This window comes from Solanum dulcamara, chromosome 3 (genome assembly GCF_947179165.1).
Source record: "Solanum dulcamara chromosome 3, daSolDulc1.2, whole genome shotgun sequence".
In the NCBI taxonomy this organism is placed as follows: domain Eukaryota; kingdom Viridiplantae; phylum Streptophyta; class Magnoliopsida; order Solanales; family Solanaceae; genus Solanum; species Solanum dulcamara.
In genome coordinates this window covers 66,890,472-66,911,472 of record NC_077239.1, presented here as the reverse complement: position 1 = coordinate 66,911,472, position 21,001 = coordinate 66,890,472, and positions in this window count along the sequence as shown.

The following is a 21,001-nucleotide window of genomic DNA, read 5'->3' as shown; positions in this document are numbered from 1 at the left end:
TTTTGACAATTATAGGTATATGAGAAGAGTGAACTTACCTATGGTTCGTAGTTAACGGCGATAGTCTTCATTTTGAAGTTATAGTGACATTATCATTATGGTGTGCATGGTGAGGTTTTTACCAATCATCGTAGCCTTAAATATCTCTTTTCTCATCTAAATTTGAACTTAAGGCATTATAGATTGTTGGAATTATTGAAGGATTATGGCATTATCATTATTTATCATCCGAGCAAGGAAAATATGGTAGTAGATGCCGTGATCAGAATGCATCAAGTATGGGTAATTTAGCCTTTCTTAAGGCAGAGGAGAAACCTTTGTCATTAGAGGCTCAGTCTTTGGCCAGACAGTTGGTTTGACTTGATATTTAGCACCTCATTATATTTTGGCCTTCGTTAAGGCTAGGTATACTTTGATGGATCATATTCATGCTCATCAGTTTGATGATGACAAGTTGAGAGTGATTTGGGACAAAGTGTTGAGATATAAAGCTAAGTTGGCTTCTATTGATCTCGAGGGAGTTTTGAGGATTGGTGATCGTATTTGTGTGCCTAGAGTTGGTGGTTGGGTGAGTATGATATTGGAAGAAGCTAATTGTTCGAAGTATTCTATTCATCCGAGGTAGTAAAGATATATCATAATTAGAAGCAACACTGTGGTGTGTTATAAAGAGGTACATCGTGGGCTTTGTTGCAAGTGTTTAAATTGTCAGCAAGTGAAGTATGATCATCAAAGAATGGATGGTATGATACAAAGGATGCCCATTGCCCGTGGAAGTGGGAACATATTATATTGACTTCGTGGCTATATTACGCTTGACTTTGCATAAGTATGATTCTATTTGGATGATTATGGATCGACTAACCAAATTAGTGCATTTTATTTCAGTGAAGACTATTTATAATGTAAAGTAGTTGACCAAGATCTACATTCGTGAGATTATTTATTTGCATGGTGTACCTGTCTCCATTATGTTGGATAGAGGCCTGCAGGTTACCTCGCATTTGTGGAGTTCTATGCAAGCGCAGATATTAGAGATCATCAACAGGCACATCATTGTAGATCTATTCACTTCCAGCTAGTTAGTGAGTCTTCTTATTTCCGGAGGATACCGCCGTTATCTTTTTAGCTTTGAGTTAGCTTTCCTTTATTTTATTTGTGGTAACCATGAATCTTTCATTGGCACCTCTTAGATTGTTGATAGAGGCTTCATAGACTAGAGTGCTGATGATGTTGATTTGTTGTTTTTGACTAGTTTGATTCTTACTAGTTGTTGATTGGATAGATGGTTGGCTATTGACCTTATTTATGAGTAGTATTGTTGTGGCATGAGTCTTCCACTGATAGAATGTGATTGAATGAAGGTGTGATTGGACCAAGTGGTTCGCTTAAAGACCAACAATGGTCTTCAAGTGTTGGCTTTGTCTAGGGTACCCTTCTAGGGTGTGACACTATGCTTTTTGACAATTATAAGTATATGAGAAGAGTGACCCTACATATGGTTTGGAGTTAACGGAGATAGTCTTCATTTTGAAGTTATAGTGACATTATCATTATGGTGTGCATGGTGAGGTTTTTACCAATCATCGTAGCCTTAAATATCTCTTTTCTCATCTGAATTTGAACATAAGGCATTATAGATTGTTGGAATTATTGAAGGATTATGACATTATCATTATTTATCATCCGAGCAAGGAAAATATGGTAGTAGATGCCGTGATCAGAATGCATCAAGTATGGGTAATTTAGCCTTTCTTAAGGCGGAGGAGAAACGTTTGGCATTAGAGGCTCAGTCTTTGGCCAGACAGTTGGTTTGACTTGATATTTTGGCCTCTCATTATATTTTGGCCTTCGTTAAGGCTAGGTCTACTTTGATGGATCATATTCATGCTCATCAGTTTGATGATGACAAGTTGAGAGTGATTTGGTACAAAGTGTTGAGATATAAAGCTAAGTTGGCTTCTATTGATCTCGAGGGAGTTTTGAGGATTGGTAGTCGTATTTGTATGCCTAGAGTTGGTGGTTGGGTGAGTATGATATTGGAAGAATCTAATTGTTCGAAGTATTCTATTCATCCGAGGTAGAAAAGATATATCATAATTAGAAGCAACACTGTGGTATGTTATGAAGAGGTACATCGTGGGCTTTGTTGCAAGTGTTTAAATTGTCAGCAAGTTAAGTATGATCATCAAAGAATGGATGGTATGATACAAAGGATGCCCATTGCCTGTGGAAGTGGGAACATATTATATTGACTTCGTGGCTATATTACGCTTGACTTTGCATAAGTATGATTCTATTTGGATGATTATAGATCGACTAACCAAATTAGTGCATTTTATTTCGGCGAAGACTATTTATAATGTGAAGTAGTTGACCAAGATCTATATTCGTGAGATTGTTTATTTGCATGGTGTACCTGTCTCCATTATGTTGGATAGAGGCCTGCAGGTTACCTCGCATTTTTGGAGTTCTATGCAAGCGCAGATGGGTACCAAGCTTGAGTTGAGCACAACTTTTCATCCTCAGACTAATGGTCAGTCCTCCCAGACTATTCACTATTCAAGTGCTTGAGGATATGTTTCGAGCTTGTGTTATGGATTTTGGTTTTCATTGAGACCAATTCTTACCCCTTATGGTGTTTGCCTATAATAATAGTTATCATTCTAGCCTTCATATGACACCATTTGAGGCTTTGCATAGGAGGAGGTATAGATCTCCTATTGGATGGTTTGATTTATTTGAGGTTCCACCTTGGGGTAGGGATTTGTTGAAAAATTCCATGAGAGGAGGTCATGTGACTGCCTAGAGTAAGCAAAAGACTATGCAGATAGGCGTGTTCATGATGTATCCTTTACTATTGGTGAAAGGGTTATGCTTAAAGTTTTGCCCACTAAGGTGTGATGAGGTTTGGAAACAAAGGAAAGCTTAGTTTGAGGTTTATTGTCCGATCTTGGAGAAGTGTGGAGATATAGCCTATAATTTGGATTTACCTTCAAACCTTCTAGAGGTTCATCCTGTATTTCATGTTTCAATTCTTAAGCAGTACCGTGATGATGATTCCCATGTGATTCAGGGGGATTTGATTACTTTGGATCGGGATTTCTCTATTGAGAAAGAGTTTGCTGCTACTTGGGATCGACAGGCTAGACAGTTGAGATCTAAGCATATTGATTTAGTGAAAGTTTAGTGGAGATACCGTCCTATCAAGGAGGATACATGGGAGGTCGGGTCTGATATGCGTTGTAGATACCCTAAGTTTTTCACCTCTTCAGGTACATTATTTGCTTTTTATTTGAGGATGAACGCGTGTTTTGGGTGATAGAGAATACTCATATCATAATTTTTAAGGAGTTCTAACTCTATTCTCTTCCTGAGGTTCAGTTCACACTGACTGAAAACTTGCTTATGACTCTTGTAATCAGTGAACATATCCACATGCACAACCTATAGATAATGACGCTAAATCTTCAAAGAAAATATTATAGCTGCCAATTTGAGGTAGTGAGTTGGATAGTTTTTCTCGTGGGTCTTAAGCTGCCGGAAGCATAAGATATAACCTTACCATTCTGCATCAAAACACGACAACGACAAATTATGAAAGCATCACAATAAACTACGAATCCATATGTACCTTTTGGCCAGGTCAAGATTGGAGTAGAGGTTAATCGATCCTTCAACTCCTGAAAGCTCTTATCACAAACCTCAGACAAGTGAAATTTGACCTTCTTCTATGTCAATTTGGTCAATGGGCCAACAATAGATGAGAACCCCTCAATAAACCTCCCATAATAATCGGCTAAGTCCAAAAAGCTCCTAATATCGGTCAGAGTAATGGGCCTAGACCAGTTCTTCACTTCCTCAATCTTCTGAGAGTCAACCTGAATACCCTCATTGGGAACAATATGACCAAGAACTGTAATAGAGTTCAACCAAATTTGAACCTAGAGAATTTAACAAACAATTGTCTATCCTTGAAGGTCTGAAGAACAATTCTAATTAAGGTGACCAACATGCTCTTCCTTACTACGGGAGTAAATCAAAATATCATCTGTGAAAACAATAACATACATGTCGAGGTACCGTTTAAGCACTCTATTCGTGAGGTCCATAAAAAGTTGCAAGCGCATTGGTTAGTCCAAATGAAATAACGAAAAACTCATAATGACCATATCAAGTTCGGAAAACTGTCTTTTGAATGTCACACTCTCTGACCTTCAACTGATGGTATTCAAATCTAAGATCAATCTTATAGAAATATGTGGCACCCTGAAGTAGGTCAAACAAGTCACCAAATATGGTCCCTGTGATATTCGTCTATTCGTCATGTGTTAATTGCACTCAACTATCAAAACCACTTAAATTTACTTTATACAAGTAATACGACATAACAAAAGGATGACGAAAGATCATAATTAAAGAATATGATTAAAGAATATAATTTCCTATCCCCGCCTTTCTCTTCTCACTTACCCGGCCTAACTTAGGACCATTAGAGATTATCTTTACAATTAATATTTGAATATGATTGTTATATAGAGGTAATTTTACAAAGAGTATATCACTCCATAATAGGTGTTATCTTACGTTATTGCTATTATGTGTAGAATGCTATTATAGAGAACTAAAATATAATATGAAAAGTGTATTTCGGAGAAAATCAGATCATTATAGTGAAATATTGTTACAATGAATGGTTATTATATCAAGGTTTGATTGTACATAAGAGTTACATAAAATGAATAAGAAAGCTCGGTTTTTTTTTGGAAAGAGATTTATTCTATGGGCTCGTTTGAGTCTGCTTTAGAATTAGTAGATCAAACGAAAAGGAGTGAGTGAACTAACCCAGTAATTAAGTGTCATCAACTGATTGATCTAAAGAAAGTGGGACAATATTTAAGTTTATGAAAATATAGAAAATAGTAAAATAATTTGTGAATCAATTAATAACATATCAAAAACATATCATATTGGAAGTCGTTTTTCCTGAAAAAACTTTTAGAATAAAATGTGTATATTGAGTTTTGGTTATAGAGTCGGTGTTACACCGGTGATTTATTGACTATTATTTTATTCATATTAACTCATATGTGGTATTTTTGCTTAATTGCTAAAGTGATCGTATTGATTTCTTAACCTGCTGTTAATAACTAACTATCTCAAGCATGTCTTAGATATTATTGAAGTTTAATGTCAAACTTTAAAAAGAAGAATTTATACAATGTGAGAACGACTTTCTTATTTTTTGATGTTCCCATAAGAAAGAAATATACTTTATGTTCTTTCACTCTTGGAATATAACGACATAATAAATGTGCTATTTTCATATTAGAATGATATAATATGGTTTTTGGTATTTTACTTTATCAAAAAGAACCAAAAGAAAGTGGGCGCACGAGTTAAATTTTCAAAGTATTCATCATTTATTATAACATTATAATATGATTAAAAATAATAATTTATTTTATTTCATGACTCAATAATTGAATGAAAAGTGATCCTTACACCTTAGCATTAAATTACTTAATATATGTATTTTTACTTATTAAAATTCTCACTTTATTACTTTTACATCTCTCTATTTATGGTCTTAGTATGTAACCTCTTATATAGCCTTGCCAAACTAAGCTTTGAAAATCACCACTTGTAAGTTTTTTTTATTTTTCTCTCACTTTATTACTTTTATATCTGTCTATTTATGGTCTTAGTATGTAACCTCTAATATAGCTTTGCCAAACTAAGCTTTGAAAATCACCGCTTGTAATTTTTTTTTCTCACGCCATGTATTCACATTCGTATAAATAAAACTTATGTAGAATAAAAAAAAACTTTTTTTAAGCCAATTCAAACAGACTCTTAATGACCGATAAATATTTGTAGTAGCTCTTATTATTACCGCAAAAGGCCTTTATGGTAGTAATGTGGATCACCCATACAACATTATCTCTATACCACGCATCAACAAATACACACTTCAATTTTATTCTCAAGTTTTTGTTTAGTAAAATGACCTCCAATATGTTATGCTTTGGATATTTTATTAAGTGATCACGCATTACCTTACTATGTCTTTGTATTTTCATAATCTTAAAAATTGTTCAAACCTTTTAAAAGTAGTTGACATTTACTTAGTTGATATATGGACACACTCCCTTTCTTTTGATTTGCTAATTCTAAAGTAGACTTCAGCGGCCTCAAATAATTAGTCTTTTTCAAAATAAATGGAAAGTTTCTTCATTTGCATATTTTTATGTATAAGAATGTGAATACATTACTAGTGATGATTTTCAAAGCTTAATTTGGCAAGGCTTACATGTGAAGATCATAAATGGACAAATGTAAAGGTAATTGGTAATCTCTAATGGTTATAAGTTATAACTTAAGTCGGGCAATTAAGTGAGAATTTGAATAAGTAAAATACATATATTAAGTAATTTAATGTTAAGGTGTAAGGGTCTCTTTTCATTCAATTATTGAATCATTAAATAAGACAAATTATTATTTTTGATAATATTAATTAATGTTATAATGAGTGATGAATACTTGTAAAAATAACTCTTGCACCCACTTTCTTTTGTGTTAATATGAACAAAATAATATTCAATGGATCACCGACGTAACACTGACTCTATACCACAACTTATATTTACATACTTTATTTTACTCTAAAGTTTTTCAGGAAAAAATGACTTTTAATATGATATGTTTCTGAATTGTTATTAACTGCTTTACACATTACCTCACAATTTTTCTATATTTTCATAAACTTAAATATGGTCCTACTCCTAATTCTAAAGCAGGCTCAAACGAGCCCAAAAAAATAAATCTCTTTCCAAAAAATAAAATACCAAACTTTCTTATTTATTTTATGTAATTCTTATGTACAATCAAACTCAATATAACAACCATTCATTGTAAACAACATTTCACTATAATGATCTGATTTTCTTCGAAATATATTTTTTATATTATATTTTAGTTCTCTATAACAACATAGCATTTATTATATTATAGTGTGATACACTTTTTGTAAAATTATCCCTGTATAACAATCATACTCAAATATTATAAAGATAATCTCTAATGGTCCTAAGGTATGTCAGGTAAGTGAGAATTTGAAAGAAGTAAAATACTTATGTTAAGAAAACTAATTTAAAGATGTTAAAATCTCTTTTCATTCAATAATTGAGCCATTAAATAAGATAAATAATCATTTTTATTAATATTCTTGTTATAATGAATGGTAAATACTTTGACAATCTTAAAAACACCCTTTTACTTAAAATTGAACCTAAATACAATTTTGATCTACCATAATAAAATATAGTGTAATGATTTGCGGTCCATACGGACTATTTTGTTGATGTGTTATATTTGTGTTATTCACGTAGATAAATTAAAAGCCATATATATAAATAATCACTCTATTATTTGCCTACCCAATAAAAGAACATCCGAACTTTACTTTTATCTATTAAAATTCTCACCCTGTCTCTCAAAATTGCAACCTAACCCTTTGATTTGCAAATTTAGCAATTAAATTCGGGTTAAATGAGAAGGAGAAGTGTTGTTATAGACATTGTGTCTTTCAAAATTAAAGGGAAGAGTAAAAAAAATGGATATTTTTTTTATTCATTTTGAAATATTTGTTGCTTAGGTGGCTTTTTATCAAGAGCTTTACGCTCCTACAAGAGTTTGAGACCACTTATTTTGTCATGTGGCAAATCACGGGTGTTTTAAGTTCAATTAGTCAAGTAGAAGAGTGTTTTAAGGTTGTAGCCAATAGTTTAGAGACGAAACTAATAATTCGCGTCAAATTCAGGAATGTTTTCAACACTTCTCTCTAATTGGATGAGTTGAGCTCAATTCTGAATAATTCAAGTTTATTCAACTGTAGTAGCAATGCCAACTTTCATATATCTATACTATATTAAAAGTATGAAGGTTCTTAAAAAAGTTAATTGAACTTTGTCATTAATTAAAAAACTTTATAATAAATAAAGTTATAATTTACTATTTTCCTCAATTTGTTTTTTAAAAAATGAAAAAAGAAAACAAGAGATAGATATATGATATAAAATAAAAACGAAAGTATGCCAACTTTGAGACATCAAAGTACCATAAAATTTAATTCCTTATAGGAAGGAAACTTTTCTTAATTAATTAGTCCTCACCGCATTAGGAAAGTAGACCATATTTTAACATTATTTATAAATATATCCTCATTTGAACTATATTAAAGGTCCTAATATTTAAGATTTTGAAATCAATATTTTTGCTTTGTATAATTTTGACTTCAGATTCAATGACGAAATTTTATTAATGATGATGAGTAATTATATTCTTCTTTTAAGTATATTTTTTATCTTAAAAATATTTCTAAAGGAGGGAATGATCATTGAAAATGTGGTATGAGCTAAAGAAGATTACTTGCAGCTGACCATTACCAATCAATAATCATATTAGAATCCTTGCAGCTTAACGTGCATTATATCTGTAAGAATTAAAAATTATTCTTATGTACATGGTAACTATTTATTTCAATTTGACTAGATTCGATTTTAATTTATTTTAGAAAAAAATGGTACGTTTGAAATTTTTGAGTTTTTACATAGTGACTTTTTCATTTACAATCATACAAATATTTAAAGATTATTTTACATCATTAATTTCAAAAGTCTTTTTTTTTATTTTTTTTTAAATATCATGTCAAATCAAATAACATAAAATTGGACGGAGCAAGTAATGTTCTTGCTTTTCTTTTTCTTTGATCACTTTCAACCTAACTCAAGATAGAATCTTATGTGAGGAAAATATTGCAAGTTGTTATTTAATATTTATCCATGAAAATTAGTAATTATCCACACGTATCTACGTATAATCTCCAATCGTCATTTTTTAAAATTATTTATATAGGTTTGGCTTGCGGGGGTACGGTAAGGGTGGAGTAAATTAACCACTATAAAAAGGATATCCAAAACCTCTATGAACATAGAAAAAAGTATTATCTTCTAGTACTTGAATCATAAAAATTCATCACCATGTCTTCAAAATTGTATCTTGTTTTCCTCATTATTCTGCTTTCCATCATCACCACCAGTCCTATAGCCCATGGTCAATTATTACCACCCAATATTATCAACCAATCTTTACCAGTTAATCTAACTATATTGGGAAGTTTGTCTTGCTCATCGGGAAATCTCCTAGGCCCCGGAATCAGTGGAGTAAATGTCATGATTGTTTGTGGCAACACAACCCTTGTTCAAGTGCTCACAAATAGTCAAGGCTTAATTAATGTTTCACTCAACACCAATACAACTATTTTGTTTGGAAATACTTCAACTCTAGCTTCATGTTTTGCAAGGGTTCCTCTCCCAATTGCTAATTGTACTTTGTCACCCAACACAGGAATACTTCAAGCTCCCATCATGATTGTTGGTAACATCATTCAGAATACAGTTGGTCTAATTATAACATCAGTTATTGGTCTATTGCCTTCTATAGTAACAGTGACATAGTCAAGCTTGGTCATTTCTATTTCTCCACTCCTTAATAATGCATAATATTATTGTCACCTAAATAAGTATGCCCTATTATGTACTCATATGAAGTGAGTGATGTCTTTATGTTAACTACTAGTATTATGTAATAAAAATGGTGACCGGATAATTACTTCTAATTTCATTTAATAGCACGTAAAATAAAAATCAATTTGTGGCTTTATGTTTTCTATTTTAATACTTTTACTAGACTATATATTATTATGTCAATAGCATAGAAGAAACTGCTCCAAAAGTCTGGATAATGATGACACGACCTATCCTAATCCCCTCAATCGGTAAGTCAACCTCATTATACGAAATAAAAAACATACATAAATGCGAAACTCAAGTAGTTAGCGATATGAATAACTAAAGAATATATTATTGAATTCGTACAAAATAAGACAAGTGTATAATACATCAGCATTCCAAAGTCAAAGTCTCACATATACGACAAGAGCATTATAGTACTATAAGAAAATGTCAAAAATCTAAATGCAAAAGTTGTATGAGAAGTAGTAAAGATAGAAGAAACTAGGTCCCGAAACTATACTTTCCTATGCACTTTAAGACAATGACAATACACCGCTAAACTCTTTGCCTCATCTCACCTTTACCTTCATCTATGTTGTTTCTCCTTCTACTTTTCTTTAGATTGTACCCTTTTGTTTAGTCTACTAGTTGCTAACAAGGATCTTCCTTTTTGTTTCCTTCATATTTCTCAATTTTTAATAGTCAATTCATATAAGTTTTATCTCTTATTGTTTTTCCATCCTCACTGACAATCAGCCTAGCTAATTTATACTTGGATATCCAACTTGAGGACTAGAGATCTTATCACCAGGTTCAATTATTGGGCATCCAACCTAAGGACTAGAACTAACTAATTTTTCCTTTTCGCAATTCCATTAGATTGAGGTGAGTATAGTGCAGTAGTTTGATGGATGATTCCATTTTTCAAACATATTTCTACAAAATGAGATTCATACTCTCCACCACTATCACTTCTTATCATTTTTATCTTTTAACCCAACTGATTTTCAACTTCAGCTTTGTATTGCCTAAAGGCTTCTATTGCTTCATCCTTACCATTCGACAAATAAACATAACAATATCTAGTGCAATCGTCAATAAAAGTTATTAAATACTTTTTTCTACCACGAGATGGTATTGACTTCATATCAAAGATGTCAGTGTGAATCAACTCTAAAGGATTGGAATTCCTTTCAATAGATTTATAAGGATGCTTAGCATACTTAGATTCAACACAAACTTGACATTTTGATTTATTACACTCAAAATTAGGCAACACAATTAAGTTGATCAGTTTTGGCAAGGTTTTATAATTAACATGTCTCAAACGTGAACGTCATAAATTTTTTGACTGAAGTGAGAAGAAACCTGAACTTTGTTTTTATCAACAACCATTACATTCAATTTGAAAAGTCCTTCAGTGATGTAGTTATTTCCTAAATACATTATATTCTTACTAATTATAACTTTGTTAGAAACAAAAAGGCGCTGAAATCCATTCTTGATTAGAAGACCATCAGAAGCCATGTTTGTAACACACCTTAAAATTTTTCGCTAAGATTCAAACATTTCTTCATGTGAGTGTAGACTCGGACCGGAGGACTTGTAATTTTTTACATGAGTTAGGATTAATTTCTAAGTATTTGTAGTGTGTTAGATGTGTTTAGGGGTCATAAGGAATCTCTAACACAAAGTCGAGTCCAAAGAATCAAGATCGATTAAGTTTTTGGACGAGTTAGTATAAGGGTCAACTTCAAATGACCATATATCCTAAAATAAGATAAATTGGATGGACCATGACCTATAAAATTAAAGGTATTTGAGTCTTCTTTCCAACGCCGCCAAGATTGTGAATTTTGGAGTTCGGAGTCAAAAGTTATAACTATCCTAAGATGCACTAGTACTGTAGGAATTTTAGGCCTGGGTTGGTACTGCTGGGAATCTGGGCTTGGCGCCGATGCGCCACTATCGCGCCAGGAACATGCCTCAGTAGTTTGGTCCTTGTCACGACGCGCCACTACGAGGTGTGCAGGGTTTTTCAGGCCAAATTTCCAGAACCCAGAAAATATGGCCTTGGCGCTGTAAGGGCGCGACGCGCCACTATCGCGCCAAGAATGTGCCTCAGTAGTTTGGTCCTTAGCGCGGCACGCCACTAACAGATGTGCAGGTTTTTAGGCGTAATCGACCTGGCGCTGCAATGGCGCGATGCGCCACAATCACGCCAGGAGTATTTTAGTCAATTTTTCAGAACTTTTGAGAAGGGGCAATTTGTGAATTTGTCCCAAATTATATATGTATCATCCTTGAGCATTTGGGAACATAATTTTCAGCCCCTCTCTCTCTCTCTAGAAAATCCCTAGAAAATCCTCTCTTCTTCTTTTCTTCTTCTTCTTCTTCTTCTTCTTCTTCTTCTCCATTTCCAACAAGGATTTGTTCCAAGAGCTTCAAGACTTCGAGCTTCCCATTGAAGACCCAACAACAAGGTTTTCTTCAAGTCTTCACTAAGGTATGTAAGGCTAACCTAAAATATGGATTGAGTTCTTCCATATGCCCGTAGATATGTTGGATAGGAGTTGTGAAAGAGTTTAACCTTCTTAGAAGGTTTTTTTGAAAGTTTTCCTAAACTATAGAATGTTTTTAGATACTATTAGTTGGTTGATGTTTGATGATGATGTGAATGATGATATTTGATGATGATGCGATGATGATGTTTGATGATGATGATGTAAATGATGGTATTTGACGATGATGTGAATGAAGAGGTTATGTTGATGAGGATGTTATGTGATGAAGTAGATTGGAGTCTAATGAGATTATGTGATATGTGATTTGCATAATCTGATTTGATTGGAGTCTTATGAGCATTTTGAAAATAAATGATCTCTTGAGAAGGAGTTTTAAATAAATGATTGTGAGTATGTCTGCATAAACTAGTTATACACTATTTTGAGTTTTAAAGAATGATTATTTTCATCTTTGATTTAAAAAGAAGTTTAAGTATGAGTTGAGTTTGAGGAGCCCCTAAATGAGTTGAGTATTTTACATTAAAGTATCTATTTTGAGTTTGAGTTGAGGAGTTGGAATTATATTTTTAATGTACATAATATTTTCTACATCCATTGAGTTGAGATGGTATCAAATTTGAAGGGAAGAGTTTGAGGATTGAGATGAGTCGATTTGAAAAGGAGTCCAATGAGACTTGCCATTATGACTCGATTAAGTTGAATTGAGGATAGAGTTGATAAGTCGGCAAGGTTCTAAATGAAACCAGCCGTGAGGGATTGTTTGAGATGATTGGATGGAGTTTTATGAGCATAGAGTCATGGGAGGAGTATCGAGCACCAAAGCGGGTGAGAGTATAGTCCATACTTGAACCCCAGAAACTATGCCGCCAACGTAGGTAGGGATGGAATTGTTAAAGTCGGATGCTTCCCGTGGGATCGAACCATTAAAGTCGGATGTTTCCCATTTTATTATCCTGAAATTATAGGACTTGACTAATAGATGGAATCCATGATTAGGGAGGCGTTCATGCCTTGGTAAGGTATGGACGGACGTGGAAACAACGTCTGATTGTTGTACTATCACTAGCTCATAAGTAGTGGTTGTCAGATAAGAGAAACTCCCATTTAGGTCTTGATAGTGCTCCGAGTCAGTTGAGTTGAGTGGCATGTGATTTGGTCCCGTCTAAACCATTTCTTGTTAGACTTAGGACACTTGAGTGAGTTGTTACATATTTATTGAGTTGAGTGCTTTGAGTTAATTGTTAAGTTGAGGGTATATGATCGGATTGGGTTAGACGAGTTGTGATTGGATTGTACATGATTTGGATGGATATGTGAATTGATTGGATTAGATGATATGTGATTGACTTCGAGTTAACAGTATATGATTAAATTGGATTAAATGATTTAATTGCACTGTATTGTACATGATTGGATTGGACTATATGGTATATGATTAGTCTTTGTCTTGTAAAAAAATGTATTCTTACTTTAGACTTATGACGCCTTGTTGAGTCTCTCTTATCTTTCTGAGTTGAGATATTTGGACCGATGTTATTCTTCCTTGAGGTATGTTTCATTCTACCATATTACATACTCGTACATTCTACGTATTGACGTCCATTTGGACCTGCATCATTTCATGATGCAGAGACAGGTTTAAGAGATTGTCAATAGGAGCATCATTGAGGACCTATACACACTCAGCGTATTGGTGATTCCTTCCTCACATTTGGAGGACACCACTTATGTAATCTTGCATCGAGTTAGCCCTTTTCATTTTTATTTGAGGTAGCCATGATCATGTCATTGGCACCAATTAGATAGTAGTGATAGAGGCTTCATAGACTAGATAATAATGAGTCGATTGAGTATTTCTATCCTTGAGTTATTCTTGTCAAACTATTTTTAAATGACAAATATCCTAGTTGATTTGTTAGCCCATGGCCTTTATTTTTTTTTGAGTTGGATGGGTGATTTGAGTTGTCCGCTAAATTATTCTTTATTTTTAAACTTTCCGCTGATTGAAATAATAGACGAATGTGTGATCAGGCTATGTGGTTCGCTTGGGAGACAAAAATGGTTTTTGAGTGCCAGTTACGTCTAGGGTACCCTCCCGGGGCGTGACAAAGTTCTTCCCCATTTATGGAATATGACAAACGTTGTTAAAAGTCACCAACTTGTCAGAGGACATCTTTAGAAATACATTTTCATAGCCTTCAACCTTTATTGTTACAGAATTTCCCATATAAATCGTCTCATCGGATAAAGTAGGGGCATAAGTTGTAAAGGCTTTTTGAACAACACAAATATGTGAGGTGGCTCCAGAATTTAGCCACAACTCCTTGGGATTTTCTAATAGGTTGCATTCAGTCAACATAGCACACAAAATTACAACGTCCCAATTTGTGTCAACCATGTTGGCTTGACCTTTATTCTTTTCCTTCTTGGGAGCACGACAATAAACATACATATGTCCCTCCTTGCCACAGTTGTAGCAATTTTCCCTAAATTTCTTCTTAGTTGGGAGATATTTTGTCCCAGAAGCATTCTTTCTCTTCTTCAAATTTGTTGGAGCAGTTTCATCAATATTGGCCTTCATAATTGCAGATTTATCATTTGTCTTCTTTTCAGCGGAGCTATTGTCCTCTTCAATCTGATATGAGCAATAAGATCTTCTAGAGTCATCTCTTTCCGTTTGTGTTTCAAATAGTTCTTGAAGTCCTACCACTGTTGAGACAACTTTTCAATGAAGGTTGCTACTTGAAAAGTTTCATTGATTGCCATTCCTTCAATAGTAATGTAATTATTGTTAATACCATAATTAATAATTTTAAGAAAAATATTGATATAAGTCATATCTCGGAGAGGAGATCGTGCACAATGATTTGCAACTCCTGCACGTGAGACATTATAGAGTAAGGACCTACATTTTTTCCTCCAAAAACATGGAATGTATTTGGCCAGACAATGTGGTCCGTGACAAGTACGCGTCACGGACCTTGGACATAAAGAATCAACAAACAAAGAAAGGAAATTATTTCATGAGATAGTGTGGTCCGCGACAACTCCGTGTCACGAACTTTGGAATTATGTTTATCAAAAATCAAAGTGTGAAAATATTTGGCAAAATAGTGTGGTCCGTGATAAGTCCGCATCGCGAACCTTGGTAATATGTTAATCAAAAATTGAAATGTGAAAATATTTGGCCAGGCAATATGGTCCGCGTCACAGACCTTGGATATATGCAAGCTGAATTCATCCCAAAAGCGGGAAAATGAAATATTATATTGAAACAAGACAAGTCCGCATTGCAGACTTCAGTTCGATTGCTTTAACAACGCGTTTTCTAGTGCTATAAAGAGAACTTTTACATTTTATATCATAGCACTTGTTCTTGTCGGGAAAAGGCTGAAGAAAGATGAACAAAGATCTAGTTTGGTGATATTTTCTCCCTTTTTTTCATATTTGATTCAAATTTTTGTTAGAAATATTTTATGTAATCATCTCACAAATTATGAGAGGCTAAATCCCCTTGTTCTTGGGTTGTAACCATAAGACGAAAGTTTAATTCTTGTTTGCTTTGATTGAAAATGGGTTTCATATGAAGTTACTCTTATATTCTTGTTTTAATTATTTTAATGTTTGATCACCATTGGAATATATTGGTTGTCGATCCTTAACTCGAAAGATGAAAGAAAGATAGAACACTAGAATATAAGGAACATATTTGTTTTAGAGTTGTCTAGAACAATTAGTGTATAGAATGATTGTGACACATATCTATACACCATGTTTGGTTGTTAAACAGGATGAAAAGATTAAGGCATTTTTTGGTTCATTGCTTATCCCCGCTCAACGATGTAGTTAAGCTGTCAACAAGAATAGACAATTAGAGATTGGAAAATCATAATTTTAAAATCAACCCTGTAAATCAGTAATTGGGAACCTCTTAGATAACAAGGTAATGAAGATTAAACTGGAAATCTTAAATTGCTACAATCCAAGGACTCTTCTTTAAATTGATAAATTCTATTTAACATCTTTTAAGTAGGTTGAACCTAGTTTTGATAAAATCATTAGTAGATATAAACAGACTCAACTCTTTGAGACATATACTAATAATTCAATTCATTATAAGGTTAACTAAGTCTAGTTGCATTTTCCCTCTGGGTTCGACATACGACTCTAAAAAAGAGCCACTATATTACTTTTGAGACCACATATACTTGCATGTGCGTTTGGAGAGCAACAATATGCATATGTGTATATAAATAGAGAAACATGCTTGATTTTATGTGAAACGATCACTTACTAGCTTATTTTATGATGAACTTGTTCTTGGTAACTTGAAGTTGAATACTAAATGTAACTGTGGCTTCTTTGTATGTTGGGATCGGGTGTCATGTTTGGATACATAAATTAGATCGGGTGTCATGTTCTGATACATATTTCGATTGGGTGTCACGTTCTGACACAAACCTTGGATCGGGTGTCATATTTTGACATAAGTTGAATGTTAGTATGTCCCATGAGAGGACCCTTATGTGAAGTTATATCCTTTTGAAGTTTTTGAACTGTGATCTTGTTGAATATTGTTTGAGATAACATTGGTTAACTTATTCTATATATATGTACTATTTTGTTGAGTTACTTGTCCATGATCTACTTACTGGCTAACGGCGTGATCCTAACAGTACATAGTTGATTTTATGTACTGATACTACATTTGCTCTTTTTTTGTTGAGTATAGGGCATATTCAGCCGATTGCGGAGAGACATCGCTTAGAAGAGTGAGAAGTTGTTCGAGCTCAAGGGTGAGCTAAATCTTTCAGGCTGCCGTGGAACTCTCTCTTCTTTCTATTCCTTTTTCAAAGACTTAGATTCAAACACTGTTTAGTTCATAACTATGTTTTCTTCTTTATTTGGGATTGCATTCCCTTGTCTTAGACTTGATGTTATTAGAGTTTTGGTACATCAACTTTCAGTTCCTAGGAGTAAATTTCCGCGTGCATGTTAAGTTATTGTCGACTTTCAGTTCCTAGGAGTTTTGATAACTCGTAGACACGAGTCACAGACCCCAATATTTTCCAGCTAAATTTCATAATGGAAGACGATGACCTATAGGCATTTCTACGAGTTGTAATGACGACTCATAGACGACTAATTTTAGGTTTTTATAAGGGTAGATTGGTCTTTTCCCACTTCTCTTAGACTAAAACCCTGATGTTTTAGGATTAAATTAATTCCCTTATCAGTACTTAGTATGCCTAATACCCTCAATAACACTTGGATTATTTGAAAGCGAGGATTTGAGAAGAGGAGAAAGACTAGGGTTCAAGTTCTTCAAGCGAGGTCTCCGAGTTCTTGATTATTCTTCGATTCTAGGTATGTAAGACTGAACTAAAATATGGATTTTGTTCCTCCATATGCCCATGATTGTGATAGATGGAATGTGTACGGATTGAGCCTCCATGATTATATTCCTTGAGAACTTCTTGTCTTAAAAATATACATGTTTTACTGATTATTGATGGAATATTATTTTTCCACGAATTAATTCGTCGAACACATGAATTGAACTACTTGTTTTACTTAAAGCCTAGAAGTATGTTGAGTGATATTGAATTATATACATCTTAAGATTTAGTCTAGAGCCTTGAATTATGGATATATGATTGTGATTGGAACGTGAGTGTGATGATAGTAATGATAGTATCGACAAATTAATAGTTTTGAATATTTTCATAAATGATTGTCTAAAATCTCTTTTAATTACATGATTGAAAATGATTGGGAAATTGATTGGTTGAAGGGATTGATTTGATGGAACAAATGAATTGAAAGAGTCTATTAGAGACCTATTGATTTGGTTTGATTCAGATTGATTGTCTTATGAGCTTGAGTCTTGGGAGAAGTATAAGCACTGAATTGGGTAAGAGTAAGTAATAATTCGAACCCAATAACTATATTTCCAAACATACGAGAGGATTGAACCGTTAAAGTCGAATATTTCCCAAATTACTGTCCTGATATGATAGGACTTAATTGGTTATGGATCCGTGATTTTTGATTCGTTCCTACCCTGGCAAGGTATGGACAGACGTCTAAATCATATAGATATTGATAGTACTATGAGTCAGATTGGAATAGATTATATTGGATTGTATATGATTGGTCTTGTCTAAATCATATTCTTGTTTAGACTTAGTACATCTTGATTGAGTTGTTCCTTCTTCTGAGTTGAGATTCTGAGTTAATTTGATTCTAACCTGATTCATGTTTCATTCTGTCATTTTACATACTCGTACAATCCACGTACTGATATCTATTTAGGATACATCATTTTATGATGCAGAGACAGATATTAGAAATTATCAACAGGTGCATCATTGTGGATCTATTCACTTCCAGCTAGTTGGTGAGTCTTCCCTATTTCCGGAGGATACCGCAATTATCTTTGTAGCTTTGAGTTAGCTTTCCTTTATTTTATTTGTGGTAACCATGAATCTTTCATTGGCACCTCTTAGATTGTTGATAGAGGCTTCATAGACTAGAGTGCTGATGATGTTGATTTGTTTTTTTGACTAGTTTGATTCTTACTAGGTGTTGATTGGATAGATGGTTGGACTTTTGCCTTATTTATGAGTAGTATTCTTGTAAGTTGAGTCTTCTGCTGATAGAATATGATTGAATGAAGGTGTGATTAGACCAAGTGGTTCTCTTGAAGACTAGCAATGGTCTTCGAGTGTTGGCTATGTCTAGGGTACCCTTCTGGGGTGTGACACTATGCTTTTCAACAATTATAGATATATGAGAAGAATGAACCTACCTATGGTTTGGAGTTAACGACGATAGTCTTCATTTTGAAGTTATAGTGACATTATCATTATGGTGTGCATGGTAAGGTTTTTACCAATCATTGTAGCCTTAAATATCTTTTTTCTCATCTGAATTTGAACATAAGGCAATATAGATTGTTGGAATTATTGAAGGATTATGACATTATCATTATTTATCATCCGAGCAAGGAAAATATGGTAGCAGATGCCATGATCAAAATGCATCAAGTATGGGTAATTTAGCCTTTCTTAAGGCGGAGGAGAAACCTTTGGCATTAGAGGCTCAGTCTTTGGCCAGACAGTTGGTTTGACTTGATATTTTGGCACCTCATTATATTTTGGCCTTCGTTAAGGCTAGGTCTACTTTGATGGATCATATTCATGCTCATCAGTTTGATAATGACAAGTTGAGAGTGATTTGGGACAAAGTGTTGAGATATAAAGCTAAGTTGGCTTTTATTGATCTCGAGGGAGTTTTGAGGATTGGTGGTTGTATTTGTGTGCCTAGAGTTGGTGGTTGGGTGAGTATGATATTGGAAGAAGCTAATTGTTCGAAGTATTCTATTCATCCGGGTAGCAAAAATGTATCATAATTAGAAGCAACACTGTGGTGTGTTATGAAGAGGTACATCGTGGGCTTTGTTGCAAGTGTTTAAATTGCCAGCAAGTGAAGTATGATCATCAAATAATGGATGGTATGATACAAAGGATGCCCATTGCCCGTGGAAGTGGGAACATATTATATTGACTTCGTGGCTAGATTACGCTTGACTTTGCATAAGTATGATTCTATTTGGATGATTATGGATCGACTAACCAAATAAGTGCATTTTATTTCGGCGAAGACTAGTTATAATGTGAAGTAGTTGACCAAGATCTACATTCGTGAGATTGTTTATTTTTATGGTATACCTGTCTCCATTATGTTGGATAGAGGCCTGCAGGTTACCTCACATTTGTGGAGTTCTATGCAAGCGCAGATGGGTACCAAACTTGAGTTGAGCACAACTTTTCATCCTCAGACTAATGGTCAGTCCTCCCGGACTATTCACTATTCAAGTGTTTGAGGATATGTTTCGAGCTTGTGTTATGGATTTTGGTTTTCATTCAGACCAATTCTTACCCGTTATGGTGTTTGCCTATAATAATAGTTATCATTTTAGCCTTCATATGACACCATTTGAGGCTTTTCATAGGAGGAGGTATAGATCTCCTATTGGATGGTTTGATTTATTTGAGGTTCCACCTTGGGGTAGGGATTTGTTGAACAATTCCATGGAAATAGGTCATGTGACTGCCTAGAGTAAGCAAAAGACTATGCAAATAGGCGTGTTCATGATGTATCCTTTACTATTGGTGAAAGGGTTATGCTTAAAGTTTTGCCCACTAAGGTGTGATGAGGTTTGGAAACAAAGGAAAGCTTAGTTTGAGGTTTATTGTCCGATCTTGGAGAAGTGTGGAGATATAGCCTATAATTTGGATTTACCTTCAAACCTTTTAGAGGTTCATCCTGTATTTCATGTTTCAATTCTTAAGCAGTACCGTGATGATGATTCCCATATGATTTAGGGGGATTTGATTACTTTGGATCGGGATTTCTCTATTGAGAAAGAGTTTGCTGCTACTTGGGATCGACAGGCTAGATAGTTGAGATCTAAGCATATTGATTTAGTGAAGGTTCAGTGGAGATACCGTCCTATCGAGGAGGATACATGGGAGGTCGGGTCTGATATGCGTTGTAGATACCCTAAGTTTTTCACCTCTTCAGGTACATTAGTTGCTTTTTATTTGAGGATGAACGCGTGTTTTGGGTGATAGAGAATACTCATATCATAATCTTTAAGGAGTTCTAACTCTATTCTCTTCCTGAGGTTCAGTTCTCACTGACTGAAAACTTGCTTAAGACTCTTGTAATCAGTGAACATATCCACATGCACAACCTATAGATAATGACTCTAAATCTTCAAAGAAAATATTATAGCTGCCAATTTGAGGTAGTGAGTTGGATAGTTTTTCTCGTGGGTCTTAAGCTGCCGGAAGCATAAGATATAACCTTACCATTCTGCATCAAAACACGACA